This window comes from Typopeltis vanoorti, chromosome 15 (assembly GCF_054136105.1).
Source record: "Typopeltis vanoorti isolate ZY-2024b chromosome 15, IOZ_Tvanoo_1.0, whole genome shotgun sequence".
NCBI classification, from domain to species: Eukaryota; Metazoa; Arthropoda; class Arachnida; order Uropygi; family Thelyphonidae; genus Typopeltis; species Typopeltis vanoorti.
In genome coordinates, this window is record NC_143563.1 from 68,776,717 (window position 1) to 68,799,646 (window position 22,930).

Sequence of the window (22,930 nt, forward strand, 5' to 3'; positions counted from 1 at the left end):
AGTCAAGAATGTGCACAATTGCACCATCTCACTGCCTGAGATGGTGGTGAACATGCAGACGGTGGATGATTTTAAGGAGTGGTATGACAGACTTTGTGTTGACCTTCCACAATGAGTCTTGTGACTCCATAGAGATCAGGAAAATAAAAATAACTATCCACCAGTGTTGATCTTCGGTAGCTATTTTTTCTTCCTGCTTGTCACATAGCAAAAAAATTACCTTGGATTATTTTTGACCTGATCAATCTTCTATAATATTCAAATTTTTCGTTTTTAACCATGCTTGTCACCGTTCTGGCCTGCATTTTATATTCTTTATAAATCTACTCACTAAGAACTGTCTTGTGCCTCCTCCATAACTTATTTTGTCATACTGCTTGCTTGATTTCACTGTTAATTCATTTTGCTCTTCTCTCTGTCTTCACTTAACTCTTAGTATGCAGTTATGCATTGTTTCTGTCAGATACAGAAACTGGAAAAGGTGAGTTGTGGTTAATGTAAAATTTCATCCAACTAGATTACAAGATCTGATCTCTCTAACATCAGGCTCTGCAACAAGTTGGTTGGGACCATGCATATAAAGTTGCATCATGTAAAAGGCCAACCCCAAATAGATGGGATAAGGCACAAGAAGACAAAGATTACAAGATCTCATGTTATACTTTACATTAATAAGTTATATTTTCTTTGTGGTTACACCGATAACCTGACTGGCCATGTGGCTAATGGTCCAACTAACAGGCTGCAGGTTTGATTCCAAATAGAAGTTTGTAAATTGTCTTTAGGATGGAAATGAATACATTGAATGTGTGATCCATTTATTAGTAGCCTGTAGTAGCTTGGAAAAGTTCCATAGTTTAGTCTCCAGAGAAAGGTTCTGATTGTGTAAAAAATAAATAAAAATATTACAAAAAAAATCTTTAGTCTGCCTACTTGACTAATGTACTATAGGTTTACAACCTCTTGGATGGGGTCCAAGAAAGTAGATCTTTTGAAAGTTTTGTTTAATCTTATTCACAGTAAATATACTGGCTTTATTAATACATATTACTTCATAAGAATCAGATTAAGAGACCTCATAGACATCAAGCAATCAAGCTTATGTCTTGCTTTATGGTAGTTTGTATAAAGAAGTAATGAATCTATTTTAATGAAATAAAATATTTATCATTATAAAAATGCTGTATGATAAAATTGATATGACTATTTCAACAGCACTTGTACCATATTTTGATGCCATGTATCTAATGAGGTCATCTAAATAGGAGATGAGCTAATGTAAAAAACACAAGACAAAAATCAATGGTCCTTTGGGAGCCATTTAAATCTACTTACTAATCTCTTTTTATTTAAATCTGCAGAAGGTATACAAGGATAATTTTAATGCCTTCTACACTGCAAAAATATTTTCAATATGTATGGTATCTTGATTTGTTAATGTACAAATATTAGGGTAACTAATATTTGTAACTAATTAGTTATAATTTATTATAAATTATAAATTTAACTAATTAAATTATTTCTCACTAATATAACTAGTGAGACAAATATTAGGCCAACTTAGTTCAACACATTTGCATAAAACATTTTATAGATATTCTGTGAAGAAAAACTATTATTACAAACTAATATTAGATTATTATTCATGTGGCAATGTAGTTTAAAACGCTTAAAGATAACTGATACATTAATAAACTACAGCTCAAGTGATTCAAATCTAGGTCACTTCCTCCTGTTCAGAATGCTAATAATGCTAACCACTATTGACTTTTCTACCACTTTATGGTTTACTGCAGTATTTTAATCAATTAAATGCTATAATTAAAAAAGTGGTAATTACTTATCAAGTACAGAAAAACGATCTTATGAAGTGTTCTTCAGTTTCAGTTTTTTTTTTTAAGTTCAACACATTTCCAGAAGAATAAATTCAAGGATAATTATCATCACATGGCATTCCTGAAATTTGTTCTCTGTTAACTTCTCTGCAAGCTTTTAAATAATCCATGACTGCAGTTATTTAGGGGCAAATATCCCTTGCTTTCATTCTAAAGTAATTTTATTTCCCTTTTATAAAGGAAATAAACTTTATATGCATTGATGAACGCTAGTAAATTATAATTTCTGTTTAATTATAAATATTGTTATGAACCATATGGTAACTTTCAACCATGTGGAACCCGCATTTTTAATACGCAATACGCTGCATCTTACATCATTCGATTACCTGTGATAACACCTGCGTCAAGCTAACATGCAGTCACGAAATAATGATACATAATATAAAATTGATTACCTATATTAATTGAATATTATACAGTTGAGTAGCAAGTTAATTTGTCTTAAGGGAAAATCAACATTAAAATGAAAACTTAGACTAAAACTATACCTTACCTTACGACAGTTATGACTGAATATGACAGCAGAAGGAAGACAACTTGAATAACAACACGTTATCAAACACCTCACGTCGAAATATTGATTTCAAATATAGCGTCACGCTAGTAGTTATGAAAGGCCCCCTATAATCCCTTTTTTAATGTTTCCCAAAATGAAAAAAATCTGAAAAAAAAAAAATGACGTCGATATTCATGCAGTATATCTTGCAAATATTTATTTTTAGCATTATTTATAAAATAAAATATTTTTCGTTATATTGATTATAGTGAGAGAACATATAGATAAATTATCCTGTTTCAAGGAGCAGACTAACCGTTATGAGATTGGTAATTCACCTTTAGTCAAAAAAGCCCATATAAAGATGCGCCTCCATAGCGCAATTGGAAGAACGACGGTACATTGCGCCCTTCGATTGGAATAGGCCTAAGTTCGATTCTCGTCGAGACGGGAGGAATCTTTATCTGGTTGATTTCAATCGATGGTGAGTTAGCCGATCTCATACGGAGGTAGCAGGGTTTTTTCTCCGAGAAACTCGGGTTTTTCATCCCGCATACATACAAATCGGCCCTTCAGAACACACGCACTTTACAGACAAAAATTACTAGTTGTGGTGGTGTTGGAGGTGGGGGTAGATGGCGTTGATTCGTAGTAGAGGTAAGGTGTAGAGACAGTTGAAGATGTCCTCCCGCGATGAGTCTTCGGACTCCTTGGAGGTATCAGGAATAATAATAATAATAAAGATTCCCCCCCTCTCACGACGAGAATTAAACGTCTTAAAAATTATTATAGTAAATTACTGTAATAAAAGTAGGTATTAAAAATTCCAACCGAAGGGTGCATTTTTTTCCCGCGCTGCTACTACTATTTGTTAGGTAGGTAACCACCGTGCCGCAAAACTTTCATGGGAGTCCTCTTACGTTATCCGAGGCATTGCAGACTGGAGAACCAAGTCCAGAAATTTTTTCATTGGTTCCATGAATTTATGAGACTAAACGAAAGCCTGATTTCGTTAATACATAAATCATACAGGGGTGCTTAAGGGTCAAAGCTGTATAACTGAGAGGAGACCTCCACATAGCCTTTCAAGGAATGCGGAGAACCGACCAGGGCTTCTGACCTAATGTCCAATCCTCACCTTCTCGTGGTGCACCCTGTTGGGTATCTACTTTGATACTGAACGAACGAGGATGGGCTGGCAATTTGGGATTTAGCAGACCAAATTGTATTCTTATTGGTTAAACCAAAATAAAAAATGATGGTACAACATGACAAAATTTCATGCCGGCTGGGGCGTCGCCCGGTTAAACAAGGCCCCCGTTGTTTTCACCAGGGAACCAGGGTGAACAGCGAAAAGTCAGCTACTGGAACAAATCTGAAAACAAACCCCAAATCAACATCACCAGAGTTAAAGATCGGTACTATCAACGTAAGAAACCTGAATGGCAAAGAAATGGAGCTAGCTGAGGAATTAGATAAGTACCAGATCGACATAACAGGGGTGACTGAAAGAAAAAAGACCAAAACTGGCGAGATCTTTCTGAGCAATAAATACAAAATGTTATATTCAGGCAATGACAATCAAGGAAAAGGAGTAGAGATAGTATTCAACACAAAATACGAGGCTAATCTTCTTGAATGGCAGTCAGTCTCAAGTAGAGTAATGTGGGCAAATATGAGAATGGGGAACTGGACAATGAGACTTATTTGTGCCTATGGTCCCACAGAAGGTTCTACTAAGGCAGAAGTGGAGGAATTTTTTGATGCTTTAGAAAAAGAAACTGACAATGAAAAAGGAAAAGTTGGTCCTTGTTGGGGATCTAAATAGCAGAGTAGGAAATGTGAGACATACAAAAATATTTTGGGAAAATTTGGAGAAAAGAGCAAAGCTAATAATAATGGCAAATATCTGTTGGATTTCTGCTCAGGACATGGACTGGTTATTACTAACACAATGTTCCAACATAAAAATATGCACAAATTCACATGGAGAGAAGAGGCAAGGAATAAGAAAAGTCTCATTGACTATATTATTGTTGATAGTGATGTTTTCTCCCTGGTGCAGGACACCAGAGTGTACAGAGGATTTGAAATTGGAAGTGATCACTATTTAGTCTTGAGCAGGATAAAATTGAATTTCATATTGAAAAGAATAACATGTAAGAAAGTTTTAAAGCGAATAAAAGTTGAGCAGTTCTCAGATGTGAACTGTAGACTAAACTACAGAAAGATTATTGAAAAGAAAATGAAAGAGTTTGAGAACAGGAATCAAACCTCGGAGATTAAGTGGCAAACTCTGAAGAAAACATTGATTGATTCTGCCAGAGAGGTATGTGGTGAGGTTGTGTGTAAGGATAAAAAAATCAGAACTCCCTGGTGGACACAGGAAGTTAAAGAAGCAGTGAAGGAAAATAAGAAAGCATATCAAAAGTTCCTGGCAAATAAGTCAGCTTTTACTCTTACAGAATACAGAGACAAATGTAACAAAGCTAAACAGTGTGTAAAACTAGCTAAACAAAAGTCATGGGAGGACTTTGGCAAGAATATAGAAAATAAATATCAAGAAGGTGGCAAAATATTCTGGAGGATGTTGAAGAAGCTTAGGAATGGAGGAAAGAGTGCTGTAAAAGGAGTTAGAGATGATAAAGGTGACATGAAAACGGTAGAAAAAGGTATCCTTGAAGTATGGAGTAATTACTTTGAAAAACTGCTAAATGAAACAAGCAGTGATGACAGCACAGTGATAAAAAACACTGACCAGGCATGCAGTCAGGAATACATATCCATACTTGAAGTAGAAAAAGCCATCAAAGGCTTGAAATGTGGAAAGGCAGCAGGAGTAGATGATATTCGACCAGAAATGCTGAAGTATGGTAGTGTGAGAGTCTTACAGTGGCTGTACTGCATAGTTCAGAAAGCCTGGACAGAGGGACGAATTCCCGATGATTGGAGTAGAGCTCTCATAGTTCCCATATATAAAAAGGTAAATAAAACTGAATGTGAGAATTACAGAGGTATTTCCCTATTGAGTGTTCCTGGCAAGATCTATGCAAGTATACTTGAGAAACGGTTGAGAAGAATTGTGGAAGAAAAGCTTGGTGAAGAACAAGCTGGATTCAGGCCAAATAGAGGCTGTCAGGATCAGATCTTCACTTTACGACAAATAGTCGAGAAAGCATGGGAATATAACAAAGATCTGTATTTAAGTTTTGTCGATTTGGAAAAGGCATATGACAAGGTGCCAAGAGAGTAGTTATTCAATATGTTACAGTTTTATGGTGTCAATGGGACATTATATCAAGCAATACTTAGTCTTTATTTGAGTTGTAAGTCAGCAGTTAGAATTGAAGGAAGTACAGGAAGATGGTTTAATGTTAAATCTGGTGTGAGACAAGGATGTACATTATCCCCTCTGTTATTCATTATCTATATGGATCACATTATGAAGGAAAGTGGTATTAAACCTGATATCAAAATTGGAGATGTTAATGTCAGCTCTTTGCTTTATGCGGATGATGTTATACTTCTAAATAAATCCGTTACAAGTCTGCAAGATTCTCTGACTAAATTGAATAGCTGTTGTAATAGATATGGTATGAAGGTCAGCAATAAAAAGACAAAGACAATGAAAATAGGCAGAATCATTGAAAATGTCAACTGTGTTGTGAATGGAGAACCTGTGGAACAAGTAAAACATTTCAGCTACTTAGGCACGATTTTTACTGAAGATGGTAAATTAAATATAGAAATAGACAACAGGATCAGCAAAGCTGGTATGGTAGGAAGTCAATTGAATAAATTCATATGGAATAAGAGAGAAATTAGTCGGAACACTAAATTAGCTGTATACAAGACAGTGTTCAAACCAGTTTTAACTTATGGATCTGAGAGCTGGGTGAGAAGTAAATCACTTGACCAAAGACTAGAGACCACAGACATGAGAGTCCTGAGAAAGATTAGAGGCGTGAACAGATGGCATCAATGGCAATATCATATTAAAAATGAGGATATTAGGAAAGAACTTGACATTGTCAGCATCCAGGAATGCGTCAGCAGAGCTAATCTCAGGTGGTATGGTCACTTAAATAGAATGGGAGAGAAAAGATTAGCAAAACAAGTGTTCTCTGCCAGGTTGGCAGGAAAATGACCCAGAGGAAGACCAAGATATAGGTGGATTTATACGGTACAAAGTGCCTTGCCTTAGACGATAGAAATATAAGATCTGATAATGTTGGAGTCTTGAAAAGTAACAGACTTTTGGAGGGAAATTGTAGATAGGAAGTTAGTAATGATGTAATTTTTTCATGTAGTACTATCATATCCTATACACCCCTTGAGGGTACATGGCAGGAATTTGATGATGATAAATCATACACTACACACTTTTTTGCACTGTTTGCAGTGCCTTATAGACAAAGACAAACACGCGCTCTGCAATAAAAACATACTTCTTTTGGATGTTTAACGAAGCGACATGAATTTTCATGAGTTTGTTTTGTAAGCAATTTCAGTCTTATGTAACTGACACTCAGTTTTTTCGCACCAAAAGCACCGTTATACCTTCTTTCAAGTTTTTGTATGGTGGTTTCACAACCTTTCTCACTGATGCAACTACCAAAATGAACATTCTTTGCTGACGAAATGTAAACTATTTTTGTTCATGATCAAAAACACAAATTATGATTAGATGAACTGCATTTGTTTTGAAAGCACTTAAATTTCCAATGAACAAAACGAGTATTTCTCAGGAACACTTATGCGGAGAATACCTGTAATATACCGTATTTTTCGGACGATAAGACGCACCCCAAATTTATTAGACTATTTTTAGAAAAAATATTTTATTATATAAAGATATTTACAAATTCTTACTTCATTTTTATTTATTGTTACAATCATTTGTATTAGCAATATTCAGTTCATCTTCACTACTATCATTGGTCTCGTTAATGTCACCGCTCGTATTACTTTCGTCTGAACTATTTTTGTCACTCCCTTCAAAAACTGCGTCATGTTCGGTACCATCCATCGCATTACTTATCCAGCATTTCTTAAATGACTTTATAATCGTCTCTTCTTTCGCAGCTTCCCATGAATTTTTCACCCAAGTACATACTTCTGAAATTGTTGGCTGTTTCATACGTCCTGTTGCTGTAACATCGTGATTTGGCTTTGCCATCCATTTGTTCCACTCTTCCCGCATAAAATTTATTTTTGAATGGTTTATTAACAGATCCATCCAAGGGTTGTAATAGACTTGTAAGGCCTCCAGGAATGACAGCTAATTCTGTATTCATTTCTTTTAGAAGCTTCTTTGTTGATTCTGTTTTATGCGCTCTGATTTGATCCCACACTAACATCGCAGACTTTTTAAACAACGCACCTGGACGTTTTGCCCATATCTTTTGTATCCATAATTTCATTCCTGTTTCGTCCATCCAGCCTTTATCTTGAACGTGGATAATAATGCCACGAGGAATTTCATCTCTCTGTAACGTTTTTCTCTTGAAGGGGGTGGAGGGGAGTTTTTGTTCCGTCCGCACAACAAGCTAAAACTACAGTGAAGTGAGTTTTTTCGTGACCTGTTGTTTTGATCACTATTGATTTGGTGCCTTTTGAATCTACTGTCCGATTTGAAGGAACATCAAAAGTTAGAGGCACTTCATCCATGTTCGCAATTTGATTAAGCTCAAAGTTAAATTTCCTTCTCGTTGATATGACAAATCTATGGAATTCTATAATTTTAGCTTCATAGTCAGCCACATTTTTTGGGCTAGAGTGGTTTATGTACGCATGCATAACCCGTGTCTTCATAAATCTAAAGCACCAAGATGATGATCCGGTAAAATCTAAAATTCCATTAGCAGTTGCTCATCGTTTCACTTCAAATATTATCATTTTCGTAGAAACAGATATTCCCATGTTTCGATGATTTGTTACCCAATTTTTCATTTGTACTTCTAATTCTGATTCTGGCCATTTTCCTACGTGCGAACGGAATGTTTTTTTTTGTTTGTGTTTACATAGCAGTTTTAATTGTTCCTCTTATTTTCTCACGAACCATTTTTTTCCTGTTGGTGGTGGACCAAAATGTCTTTCTGCTGCTCTGTTTCCATATTGTTTTGCATAATTTATCACATTTAATTTATAACTCACGTTATATGAAAGTCTTTTTTGTTTTACACTCATTTTTTCTAATTTTAAGATAAAAATTTTAACAACTTACAAAAAATACTTCAAATGAACCGTACAAAAGCGCATATGTTTACACACTAATGACTATTGACGCTCTGAATCGGTGATTCACCCACATGTAGCGAGATAACTTAGGTAGGTACCTACCTTCTTACTAATTTTATTAACATATTGTGCCAGTAATTGAACTTCGCTAACAGCTTCGGTACAGTGTAAAGATTCGTATTTTAATATTACCTTCGGACCATAAGACGCACCCCAATTTTCAGTCGATTTTTCTATGTAAAAAGGTGCGTCTTATGGTCCGAAAAATACGGTAATCTATTCATACTTCTTCCACAGACAGTCTTTCTTTTTAAACATACTATATTTGATATAATAATAATAGAAACACCTGGGATAGCCGGTATACAGTATAAGATATACGACGAAAATATAGCAAAATCCTCTAGAATACCAATGAAAGTAGTAGCAGCCTTCGCTCCTAACAGATTAACGTGATTATGCTTCTCACCTCACCTGCTCAATATGTTCCCATCTGCTGTTCTGTATCAAGTCATTCGCACATACTCGTTAGATTCGTGCAGATGAGACTCGGTAGAGAAACAGAAGAAAAAGATGGGAGTGTATAAGAGATAGACAAGTCAGAACAGAGTCTACAAGGGGGGGGGGACCACATTATGGAAGATTTCTATAAAATAAAGTGAACATCAGTGTTCATGCCATGTTCCACGTACATGAAAGAAGTAACAGAGGTGTTAAATCGAGAGTGTGGGCTCATCTGCCATCCTTTTTTGACCATCTTTATTGAACAGTCTAAAACGAATGAGTTGTTATACAGACCAAGTCCAATCTTGGCCAGAAAAAATGAATTTTCGCATAGAAAAGTTGAAATATATCTATCATTCTGAAATAAGTATTGGGCCAGTATAGAACGCCCACAGATACGAGACCCTTCGACACTTCTGCGCATGGCAGAAGACGAATCCGTTCCGATAATAAGGTAATCAATCCGTATTGTGGGATGAGTGTTTATTATTACACGTCGGAAAATTAACTTATTTTTTATGAACATTGTAGTTTTTAAAGTGGCGTGTATAACAACTGGAAATTTTTACGTATAAAGCACGTGATTTCGCGTTGTTGGTGACCAATTCGTACATCGCCTTATTTTTTTCTCCCCTTCAACATGAATAGACTCTTCTTGGCAGTCTGCCAACGACAGGCTCGCTTCTGTGGTCGGACTATACTATATCTCTACGCCTATACTGCATTACACCTCAATCACGTCTGAACCTTTTTGGGCATACTCTCCATCTACTTATATATTGAGGATATATTTTATGGACCATTTTCTTCCTGCATGATCACCAGGCCATGCAGAAGAAACCTAGGTGTTCTACTGGTTCAGAGCAAGACTTAGTGTAGGGCTAGTTAAGTTTTTCCTCATCAGCTTTCTTAAAACCACGTCGTGATAGTACCTGCGATAGGAAGCATTATGTATCTCTTGGTGTTCCAGACACAGCCATGAGCCACGTCTACTAGGAAAAACAGCTCTAAACCATTAATACACTTGAGAGCAATGCATTTCCCAAGTATCGCCCAACTCTCTGCAGGTCAATCACGTTGCTTTATACCAGTGTTGATTGCCATGGCTGATATTTGCAGGCTTAAATGTAATTGAAATCGAGATGGTTTAGTTCTTTACGTGCTTTACTTGGTCGAAATAATAATTTCGACCAAGTATATTTTATGTTAATGGCATCAAGTTTATGTAAATCCTGAAGAAATCAACAGAAAACAGCTGATGAAAGCTACCTGAGGATATGTAAAATAATCACCTGTCGAAAAATAGCACATTACGGACATTATCATCGTCCGTACCGCTCATATGGAAGACTCATATACAAATACTTTTTATTTTTGGATTCCTTTGAATGCCACAAACAAGAGACGTGGGAACAAAAAAATAAATGTTTTCAAAGCGGTATGAGCACTCTCCCATTCTAGAGTCCTGATATTGTTCATGGGTGTTTATGAAACTCTTTTAAAGAAAAAAAGGCTGCTCAGTATAAACTTCCGATTGAAAATGCTACAGGTATACGAAATCTGGGCTGCAACACGTCACAGAATAATTATATTTTCCCAAAAAATTTCTTCCGGATCCACTTTGTAGCGTAAAGTGACGAACTAAGAAAATAGCCTTCATTTGTATAATAGCAAAATTTTATCATGGAAAAAGGAACCCAAATATTTTATGAAAGTACCGTTAATTGAGTGTATTTTTCTGAACGGTTGGCTTGTTTTAGAATGTATAACAAGAATTTCCAGGAAAAAAACAACATTAACATCTTGCCTTCAGCTGAAAAGCTTAGACGGAATTTAAACGCATCACCTCGCTACTGAAATAAACAGACAGTCTAAGATAAAATTATATTATCTAATTATAATATAATTTTATATTTCATACTTGCCGTAATTTCTCAACACCTTTTTTTGGTATTAGAGAAGCAAATCTCAGATTGCTGTTTTCAATTTATAGTTTGAATGACAGAGCATACAGGAATACAAATTTTGGCATGGAAGTTGTCTACTACTTCATAGAAGACAAACTCGGACAATAAGCTTCTGTGGTTGGGATTAACCATGGTATCATCTCCGGTATGAACCACAAGGAGAAAAAAACTAAGTACAAATTGTTTTATTTAAAAATGTTTTCTACACCTATGGTATACTTCATCAGAAACAAAATATTTTAACTTGAAAAAAAAACTTACATTAACACACCGATTCCTAAAACAAATTGCCGTATAAAAACTATCGTTAAACTAATGGCACACACATCATGCTAACATTTAAAAGACTTATTGGTGATTTCCAGTACGAAATTGTATCATAAGCTAGTTCATCGTTTCTTAGGTTTTGTGTATTTTGACCATAGCTAGTTTAAAATAAGACTTTGATTTTAATTGCACAGTGTTCGACAATGAAGATGAATGAAGTTATTTTGGTGATATGGAGACTGTCATCGGCGTGACAGGAAACTTAACTTGTGGTGCTTTAACACATTAGAAATTTTATCCGTGACATTTTTTAAATCCAAGGTAAAGAAACTGCACCTCTGTAGTCTACTTTTTCTTATGTGCCAAAACATTTGATGATCTTTGTAAAATGTTACTGATAAATTTAAGGTTACAGCTATTCTTAAGGAGAACTTCGCTGAGGTAATCCACTTCTTGTTCCCTTTTTGTTACTGTCACTTAATATGTCGCATGCTGTCTCTATGTGTATTTTTATAACACCTCGCATCTAGGCAGGGTAATGGTATGAATTTTTGGTTCTATATAGCTCTAAAGATAGTTTTGATCAGTTAAGGACATTATAACATCCAATAAAGGAGGTGTCCTATTTTCTTAAACTTCTGCAGCAAAACATTTTGTGATTTAAGCTATTGAAGAAGTTTGTAAAACTATTTATAGTCTTACAAAATGTGACTGGATGTTCGGATCTGATTTTGTCTTTCATTTCTATAGGCCGTTTACAAAGGTCCTTGATTAAATCGTTTGTTTTATTATGAGCGTCTGTATCATTGAGCAGTTCAGCTCCCTGTTTTCACACCCGTCAGAATCAAGAACACAGTCGCATTTCCTTATCAGCTTTTACAATTAAAATATTATTTAATTTAATATTATTAGTAAAAGGTTATCTCAGGGGCTCACATTGGTGAGTACGGGCATGAAAAAGCTGAGATACCCAAGCTAGACCTGATCTTACTTCATACAATATACACTTGGTATACCATATCTGGAGAATGGTCCTCTACTCTTCTTTCTCTTACTTCTTACTCCCCCCCCCCCAGTGCTATTAGAGCGACTCGAGAGCGAGGGGGCGACTCTTTCCTCTCAAACTGTAGTTTCCACTATCTACTAAAAAAAGCGGCTGAATTCAGGTCAAGGAGTGGTGGTTGACAATTGACGAAAACTTAATCATTGAAACCGAATGAACTCTAACCAACCTAAAGATACATGCCGGCTCGGCCGTCACCCAGTCAAACAAGGGTCGTGCCCACTATTAGGGAACCAAGGTAGTGAAGGCGAAAAATATGCTATTGGAACAAAACATCACCTAATAGATAGGAAAAACATAACTAAGCATAGAAACAAGAATGCAAGAACTCTACACCAGGAGGGAGCATTGGAAATACTACTGCATGAATTAGACAACTACCGATGGGAAGTGATTGGACTCTGCGAAACCAGATGGACTAGAAAAGGAGAATTCCACCATCTTAACTTCAGGCAGGGAGGACAACAAACACCAAGAAGGAGTAGCACTTATATTAAAACCAAAGGCTCGAAACTCTTTATTGTCCTACAATCCTATCTCACCTAGGATAATTAAAGCAAGATTTAAAACATCAATCGGATCACTAACTATTATTCCAGTATACTCACCAACTTCGACATCATCAGAAGAAGACATTGAGGAGTTCTATTCAGATTTGCAAAAAGCAGTACAAGTCAAGATCTCCTAATTGTAATGGGGGACTTAAACGTAAAAGTAAGCAAAGACTGGGATACCTGGCCAAGAGTAATCAGAAAGTTTGGGTATGGAGAAAGCAAGGAACGTGAAGAAAGACTGCTAAACGTCTGCTCAAATAATAGACTAACAATAACCAACACTCTCCTTAAACATCCAAAACCCCAAAGAAAATGGACATCGATATCACCAGACAGACAAACCAAGAATATGATAGACTATATTATTGTAAACCAAAGATGGAAATCAAGTATCCTAAACTGCAGATCCTTTTCTGCAGATTGTGGATCAGACCATAAGCTAGTATTAGCAAACCTAAAAGTAAAGTTAAAATCTGGAAGCACTTTTAGAGTCAAAAAGAGACTGAATGTAAAAAACTACAAGATAACAATATTCTAAGAAAATATCAACTAAAACTAGATAAAAACCTGAAGGACCTACCAAAACAGAATATAAACATCGAAGAACATTGGTGCAAATTAAAGGAGATATTATTAAATTCCGCAGAAAAAAAATAGGTTACACAGAAAGAGAAAGTAAAAAAGGATTGGATCTCGAATGAAGTAAAAAGATTAAGCAATCAAAGGAAAAGCATGAAACTAAAACAGAACTATAACAGAAATGAATATAATAGATTAACCAGAGAAATTAGAAAACAAGTTAAAAGAGACAAGAATAACTGATTAGAAGAAAAATGCAAAATGGCAGAAAAACTATCAAAAGAAAATAACCTTCATGGATTAAATAAACAAATAGAATAAATTAGTAAGACACGGACAACAAAAATTATAATGATCAAAAACAAAGAGGGACAACTAATTGAAAGTAAAACAAAAAGAATGGCCAGATAGGAAGAATATTTCAAAGATTTATATAATAAAAACAGCTACCAGGATATACAATTATATAGGATATAGGATATTACGATTCCAGCCACTGAAATGGAAGAGAAAACAAATATCTTTTACCAAAGAAATAATAGCACACAGCATAGAAAAACTCAAAACTAGGAAAGCACCTGGCATTGATCAAATACAAGCAGAATTCTTAAAAGCAGGAAAGGAACTACTTTTGGAACCATTAAAAACATTATTTGAAAGGATCTACAAAAATTAAGTAGTGCCTACTGATTGGACCATTTAAGTCATAACTCCTATATATAAAAAAGGAGATAAAACAGAATGCAATAATTACAGAGGCATTAGCCTCCTCAGTATTCCAAGAAAGGTTTTTACGAAAGTACTCCAAAAACAAATTAAGCCATATATAGAACTGGCACTAGGAGAAGAACAAGCAGGTTTCAGACCAGGATGAAGCACAATTGATCAACTATTCACCTTAAGACAGCTAATAGAAAAGACACTAGAGTACAACCAAAGTTGCTACATAAATTTCATAGACTTTTGTCAGGCATTTGATTCAATCCATAGAAGAGAACTATGGAAAACTATGGAAGAATTTGGAATTCCCAACAAAACCATAAGAATAATAAAGAATCTGCATGAGAATTCTGAAAGTACAGTACAAATGGAGGACACCTTAAACAACTGGTTCCACACAGAGAGCGGAGTAAGACAGGTAGGATGCAATCTATCACCAGATCTGTTCAATCTTACACTGGAAGAATCAACCAATAAGGCCTTAAACAATGAAGAACTCTGGAATGAAAATATATGGGAAAAATGTGACAAATTAAACATTTGCAGACAACATTACATTACTTGCAAGCACAGAAGAAAATCTACAGCGAATTTCTGATAGAATAAAGGAGGAGTGTATAAAATCTGGATTAAACATAAATATAGACAAAACAAAAATTATGCAAATAGGAAAAAGAAGCACCAATCTGAAAATTTAAATGATAGTAAGAATCTAGAGCAGGTAGAAAACTTCATCTACCTTGGAGGAGTTATTGAGTACAATGGTGAAATTATAAAAGATATAAACAGACGAATCAGTCAAGCATTCCAAACGTTTGGGCGGCTTAATTAAATATGGAAGTCAAGAGACATTCAACAAATAACAAAAGTAAGAATCTACGATACAATGGTCCTCCCAATACTCCTCTATGGAAGTGAATGCTGGAATCTCAAAAAGGCTGAAGAGAAAAAATTATTAGTTACTGAAATGGGTTGGCTAAGAAGATTACTTGGAGTATCTCTGCTGGATCGACTAAGAAACGAAGACATAAGGAAACGACTAAAACAAGAAATAACAATAATAGACAAAATCCAAGAAAGAAGACTACAATGGTTTGGCCATGGGAACAGAAAGACTACCATCTAAAGCCCTGAATACAACGATGGAAGGTAAAAGATCCAAAGGACGGCCCAGAATTAGATGGATAGGCAAAATAAAAGAGGGCCTGAAAACCAAATCACAACAAGCGACACCAAACTGGACAGAATTGTTCGGACTCTCTCGAGACAGACACAAGTGGAAAAAGTTCACTCGGCCTCATCATCATCCACATAGATGATGGAAGAGAGAAGAAGAAGGAAGAGGTTTAGAATTCATCAAAATTGCTGTTCTTATACGTATGTATTCAGTTTCCTGTATGTAATAGCAAAATATGTTTTCCGAGTAAAAGTTGAAAAAAAAAACAGGGCACTTCCTTTTCTGGTCTAGTCCGATTAGTAACGGAGATGTTCTCGTCTCAGTTACTGATCAAACCGATTATCCTTCGCAGTACATAGAAAAAAAAATTCAACACTGGAATGTTTTTACTGTGTATAAGCTGCTTCACATTATCATTCTGCCCACAAGTGAGGTGTTACAAAGACTCTCAGCGAATACGCCATACCAAGTGACAGTAACAAAAAAGAACCAAGAAATGAATAAACCAGAGAAGTACTTAAGAAGGGATATAATCATAAAACGAACATTTCACAAAAGCCATCAAATGTATCGCACATATAGAAAAAAAGTAGACTACAGAAGGTGCAGTTTTATTGTCATACATTTTAAATAAAAATCACGGTTAATATGTAAAAGGTACAACTTGAAAGTTGCCTTTTAAGGTAAAGGAACAACTTAAGCGTTTTGTAACGCCGATGACAAAAGTCTCCCTAACACAGTGGCCAACAAAAACCTCATAAGACTATTACACTTTTTTATAAAATCTTTATCAAGTCGCTTTATTTTTATCCTCCTACATGTTTCGCCAATCTGTTTCTATTGTCAAGAAAAAATTCAACATACATCACAAAAACAACCTCATTTTTCGTTTGAGACCAGTTATATGTAAAATTGTTCTGCCGAACTAATGGGATACGCTCAGAAGCGATTCGTATGCAAGAACATATAAAAGATGTAGAGAAAAGGCGAAAGCACAATTTTGTCTTAGATTTTCATAATACCTGATGTTTTTTCATTGGAGGGCATGACAATCTAAGCCAGATTTGTGCGCTCATCTTTTCTCCACATCTTTAATAATATGTTCTTACAAAATTTTGACGAATAAGGTCATTTTGATGATCCTGCATGATGGAGAGAGGTTTGTTATCGGAGTGAAGAAAACTTACAAGAATGTCATATATTGAATTCAATGCCAATGTTCGCAAATTCAATGGCAAGTTGTCCAACACAGAGGGGCTTAATTTTCAGTGAACTATTAAAGTCGTAAGAAGCTGGGAACTAGGTTATGATACATTTCATAGCGCATGTCAACGATGAACCACAGGTTTGAAATATCAGTTCTGCTCCTTCTGCTTCTCAATATCATGGAATATGATATTGACAAGCAATATTGATATTTCATTGGTTCTCATGAGAACCAATGAAATATCAATATCATTGGTTCTCATGAGAAATCATCATATGATTTCTCATGAGAACCAAATAGCTCGAAAGTTCTCAGGCCAGTTGAAACACTTAATGAAAAGCATCAATACAAGGCGAAGGCGAATAGTTTTTTTTTTTTAATTTATTTATTGATGAGTTCCTCCTCTTGGGGGAAAGTTACATGAATCCTACATCAGCCAATCAATTTTGGAAAGTTATAATACTTGTTTGCGAGTGATTACCAATGATAACCCCCCCCTCATGCCGAAGGATGACTTTCATAACATTTCAGTCACTTTCAGACTTTAAAAAATACTTAAAAGCAGCAAAAAATATTTAAAGAAATAAAATTATATATCGTCCATTCTAACTCTCTATGAAGTAGACCTAACTTACAAATTTACTTAATGATATATGAAAAGGTGCTGAATTAGATGAAAGGGATACATAGGAACAGATGATTCAAATAACGTCACGAAGACGTCAGTTTTAAGTATTTGTGTATACAGAAAATAATCCTATTGCTGTGCGTTCACATGACATACATTCATGTTCATATTGCTGTGCGTTCACATGACATATACATTCATGTTCATAAAAACTGCATCACCTGCTGTAATCATGTTTTTTGGTAATTAAATTTGAATTGCCTATCTGAAAAGAGATAACGCAATAATTGTCACAAATAATGAAGAAAGTAATGTAACATTTTTTATTTTTGATTAATATTTGGCTCTTTTTAATACAAGATGGAAAATAATTAGGAAATGACAACAAACTTGGCAAATATTTCAAAATAAAGCGGAGACAGCGATATTTTCACTGGATGAAAACAAATACCGGTATCAAAATTTAGTTCAACTACACAGTTTTACTAACATTCAAAGCTAAAAATTCACTTTTTGCGGTTTAGCTTAACGTCCTCCTCGTGAACTGACAAGTTGCGTCCATGAGGAAATTGATGGACGGGAGCCCCAATGGCTTCTTGGGGCTCCCGAAATGTTTTCGGCTTCTTCTTGTGTATTTCAGTCTCCATTTGGTACACAAATTCTCAATGGGAATGAGATCCGAGCTGTTTCCAGGCTACGGTAGTCGCTGAATCGAGTGTTCATTGAGCCACTTATTAATCTGTAGCAAAAACTAAAGCTTTTTAAAGTACTAAACTTAATTCGTAGTACATTTTATGATAATAGCATTACTTATACTTTTTACCCTATGACAGGGGACCGAGTCACCCTGAAAGATGCAATTCGTCGTTACGTTAATGTGGTCTCCGATAGTAGTTATCAATTCTTCTTCTAAAATTTTCTGGTCCACTTGTGCATTCACTAAACCTTTTGTGAAATGCAAACGACGAGCACTATGATACCACATGCGGCCCCGGATTATCTACTGGTTGAAAATTTGACTCTTGACACCAGACAGTCAGGGTTGAATTTTTTCCCTGATCGTCTTCAAACTGTCTGTCTGCCGTCGGCGCCCTGCAGGTTAAATTTTTTATCTTCAGAAAAAATTCTACTGATCAGGGGTCCATTCGGCATGTTTTTTGCACCATTTAACCGAGCCTTTTTTTTTTTTTTTTGTTAACAAGGGCTTCTTTTTAGGGCACCTGGCTATCAATCCCTGTCGAATGAGTCTTCTCTTGACAGTTACAGAGCATGCGACAACTTTCGTTTGTTCTTCCCAGTCTCGTTTCAGTTCTCTGGATGACGCACAGCGATTTTTGAGGCAGAGCCGCTTTAGAAATCGATCTTGGCATGGTGTAGACAGTGGCTTTCTTCCTGTCTCCTTCTTCCTTTCAGCAGATGAAGTTGTCTTCGCAGATGATGCAATACAATGAAATAATCTAATAATAAACTAATGAAAATGGCCATAACTACTTAGAACTATATTTATGTAAGGTGATTCGGTTTCTATGAACATGAGTGCAGTTACAACCGCTCAGAGAAGAAAATGTAACTCAGCTGGGAGAGGAGGGGGGGGATATTCTGAGAGTCTCCGGTTTGTATGCCTTATTCTCTTCGATGACTCTTAAAGAAAATGACCGTGTCATTCTCAGGTCTCTAGTATTTACAATTTTCAAACTCTTACCCGAAAAAATAATAAACCAGATAGGAGTTGGAAGCAGATAAGCTGATATATAGTTTTATGAATATTAATAGGAGAATTTGGTCACTGGTAAGTTTAAGTCTCCACGACAAATACGTCTTGTTCCTGTCCTGAGTCAGCCCTGCCTCATAATAATTGCTATTAATGTTTTATAATATTTAATCTTTTTTTTTAAGTTACGTATTCAGCTGCATACTGTAGCATATGTTACTTCCAAAATAACTAATAAAATATTCATAGGCTTGCTTTATTTCTAGCAGTTTTATTCGGTTTAATGAGAACTGATTATATTCATATGAATTACAACAACCGATTCAAAACAAGGACAGAATAGAAACAAACACTGTACAATTTAATGCTACTATGTATGATGCTGCTGCTGCAGTTGCTCAGAGGCGAAATGTCATAATATTAGTGAAAGACAGTACGGGCTTTCCCCCTAGCAATTTCAAAAATGCGGGTTTTCATGACTGTAGAAGTTCAGATGCTGTAAATAATAAACTAGTTCACCCTGGTACATGGAAAAACGAGATATTGTGAAAACATCACTTGGCCAAGTTTCTCGATATTGAAGAAATATGTTCTTTAAGCCAAAGTTTGTTCGAAACATTTTCTTTTCACATCAGGTGTTTTTCTTGAAGAAAACTTGTCCAAATGACACATAAAACTAATACGTTATACCAAATTTATTAAATATTATCAAAATATTAAAGCCTATCTTTCTTATCTACAGATTTAAAGAGTTATCGTATGTATGGAGTTTAAGTCGATTAGAAATTCTAAATTTTTATATTTAAGGATGAACTTCGTTAATGTTTAGGTATTTATTCTTTATATTAGACATTAAGGTATGGCGATGTTGTACACAATAACCATTAACTAAAAGTCTGTATTTCCTTATTGAATTTTTCTCGAGGAGAGATGGGGGAAGTGCTAGAGAACGCTTATTATCACCGGACTAATTTTGGAAATGAGGCCAATGTATATTATATCACTTAATTATTTGGGCTGATTTACATCGCGCTGATTTATTTGTTTAGGAGAATAAAAAATCCGAGTTTCACAGGGAAGAAAAACCCTACGACCTCGGAACGAAACCAGTAACGCAACACTATAAACTGGAAGCCTCCAGAAAAGGTTTAGGTATTTCTAAAAAAAAAAAGGTTTAGAAATACCTAAACATTAAGAATGTTTAGGTATTTCTAAACATTCTTAGGCCGCTAAGGAATTTTTTTTGTCACATTTAGTAGAATAGTAGAAAATACTTGAAAATGTTTCAGATTCACTGAAAAGCCCTGAAAAAGGCTCCTCGTGTCAAAGAGGCGATTCGAACTCTGTCTTTCCAACAAAAAGGAATTGCGGAAACCGACTTGGCTACGGTCGAAAGGAAGAGGAGAAAATATAAAACTGATTTACAATTCCAGATTCCTATTCTGGACAACGATGCGGAATTTTATATGAAATCCTAAACGTCACCACTTAGTATTTTTATGCGACTTTAGAGCTTCCGTAGTCCAATCAGTTTCGACGAAACCCTTTGGTTGGGATCGCCTCTGTGAAGCAGGAAGACTTTATCAGGGCTTTTTCAATTAAAGGTGAGTTAGCGGTCTCATGCGGAGGAGGAGAGTTTTTTCATGAGACTCGGGTTTTTTTTTTATTCCTCAAACAGGCACCTTGAAGACACAGATCTCCAGACATAAAATACTTATCCTTACAGGGATGTAGCAGAGGAATGCAAATCCAGCTGCATTAAATTGACAAAAATCCGACATAAAATACTCATCCTTACAGGGTTACAGGTTTTGTCAATCAAATTGACAAAAACCCCTAACTAGGGCAGCTCAATCCGTCTAAGGACACAGACAAGAATTGGATGGATAGATGTATGGATGGAGGACTCCCGTCCACTACAGGCTGTGAACTTCTAATACTTTAACACTACGGATAAGCTATTAGAAATCGGGATAACTCTGCCCTATAGGCCAAACATGGTACTTTATTTCATGCCACTTCAGCGCCTCCGCAACGTAGGCGCAACATTTACCCTTCAGTTAAAAAGACCTTCAGGTTTGAATCCGGCCAGGACACGATAACCATCACATTTCGAAGAACCCTTTATAAGGCCATTCGACCGAAAATCAATTAGCCAGAATCGTGCAAAGGTGGCAGGATTCTTCCAACAAAAGAGACAAACCAGTCACAAATGTACAAGCAATTAACAGTCATTATACACTAGTGTCATAAGCTTTGCTGCTGGGGTCATTATTACAAGTCAAAGCTACTCCAATAAGATGATTTCTTCTAGTCTAACCTAACTAGAATAACCACTTACATAATCTTGAATTCTATGTTAAAAAACATACTGTGGATAAGAACAAAATATTTGTTCAGTCACTTACAAGGAATCGATATGGCCTTCAAAAGGTAAACTATCACATTAATGAGTTTAGTATTGAAAGGTTTGGAAATTATCGGACGGACATTCAATAAACGAATTTCTCATCTAAGATGCTACAGTTTACTGATAATTTAAAAAGACAAGATTTAAAATATCAAAAATTCAAATTACAAATACTATTAATTATATATGGATTTATGGCTTTTCAGTATTTAGGACGACACCCAGAAAATCTTCCGGTGGATTAAAGTCCTTTATCCCCCCCCCCCAAACTTCTCTTCCAGCAGGAGTCAAAAGAAAATTTTCAGTGGATAAAGGAAGCTAAATAAAGGAGATTTTTTTTCCCGCAACAATATTTTATTGTTTTATCTTTTCGAATACGAGAAATTAACTTTTTTCGAATTGTTGATGATGGTATAATACAATAAGTAATTTACATAAAATGCAATCGAATTTTGTACATTTAAATTCATATCGAAATGAGATGAATAACTGATTAGCGCATTCAACTTTTAAATTAGATGAATATACTGGGATTTAAACGTTTAATTGTATCGGTAAATTTTAGTAAGGATTCCAGCTTCATTCAAAACACAGCTTTTCTATTGTATTATGCTTAATTACAAAGCGATGCTAACAAGTGTGTGTGTGTGCGCATTATAAGAAACACACGCATGAAACATGATAAAAAAAACATTCCGTATTTTTGCTTTCTCATGAACTAAGAACTGAACTGCTATTCCATGCTGTTCACTTACGACTTGACACAGCTAGCACATCGAGCCAGTTCGCGCTGTTGTTGAAAACATTTGCAGACGTCTGTGTTTTTAAACTAGATAAATATATCCCACTCTTTTTTTAAAAATCGCAAAGATGTCATAAAATCCTTTTCCCATAATTATCACTTGAGTTTGGAAAAAAAAACGCAAAGGTCCAACTCTGAGGAGCAAGAAGAATGACTGCCATCTAGCGGCCGCCAAAGATTTTTTTTTTTTTTTAATCACATCTGGTAGAATAGTAGAAAATACTTGAAACTTTTTCGCATTGTTTCAAATTCAAAAAGTCTAAAAAGTAATTAAGAAAATGTACAATTATAAAACAGCTAAGTTTCCATCACAATCATATAATGCTTTGATGCTAATTTGTTAGGTTAATAACAGAGAAATGATTGAAATGTTCGCTGCAATAAGATCCAAAGATGCTTAGGTGGTGGGCCGGATAAAGCCTTTCAACAGAAAAGAAGAATTTTTTTTTTTTTTTAGCAAACATGTTTCTAGTTTATTAGTACTATAAGTATTACTAGACCAGCTGAAGACTACATAGGCTCAAGTGTTTTAATTTATTAAAAAAGTTAGTCAATGTGGTCCTATAATGACTTATCACTTATAATTAAAATAACTAGAAGTATCCCACCATACACCCTCCCCAGCGCTCTGATTTAGGAGTATGCATATAATTCACACCATTCTACAGTTTTCCAACTGTTTACACTTCAATCACGGCGAGCTATGC

At 35.3% G+C, this 22,930-nt stretch overlaps 1 protein-coding gene across 2 annotated transcripts in view; it reads right to left on the reverse strand.

Annotated features, from left to right (window-relative positions):
• LOC150098851 (fas apoptotic inhibitory molecule 1) overlaps nt 1-22,930 on the reverse strand; it is a 334,537-nt gene that overhangs the window by 30,044 nt on the left and 281,563 nt on the right. Inside the window, exon 2 of one of the 2 annotated variants that reach the window (XM_090404684.1) lies at nt 2,392-2,559. The exons of the other annotated variant lie outside the window; for it this stretch is intronic. The gene's annotated coding sequence lies outside the window, so the exon portion shown is untranslated. The remainder of the gene's footprint in view (nt 1-2,391; nt 2,560-22,930) is intronic. 2 annotated transcript variants of the gene reach the window in all.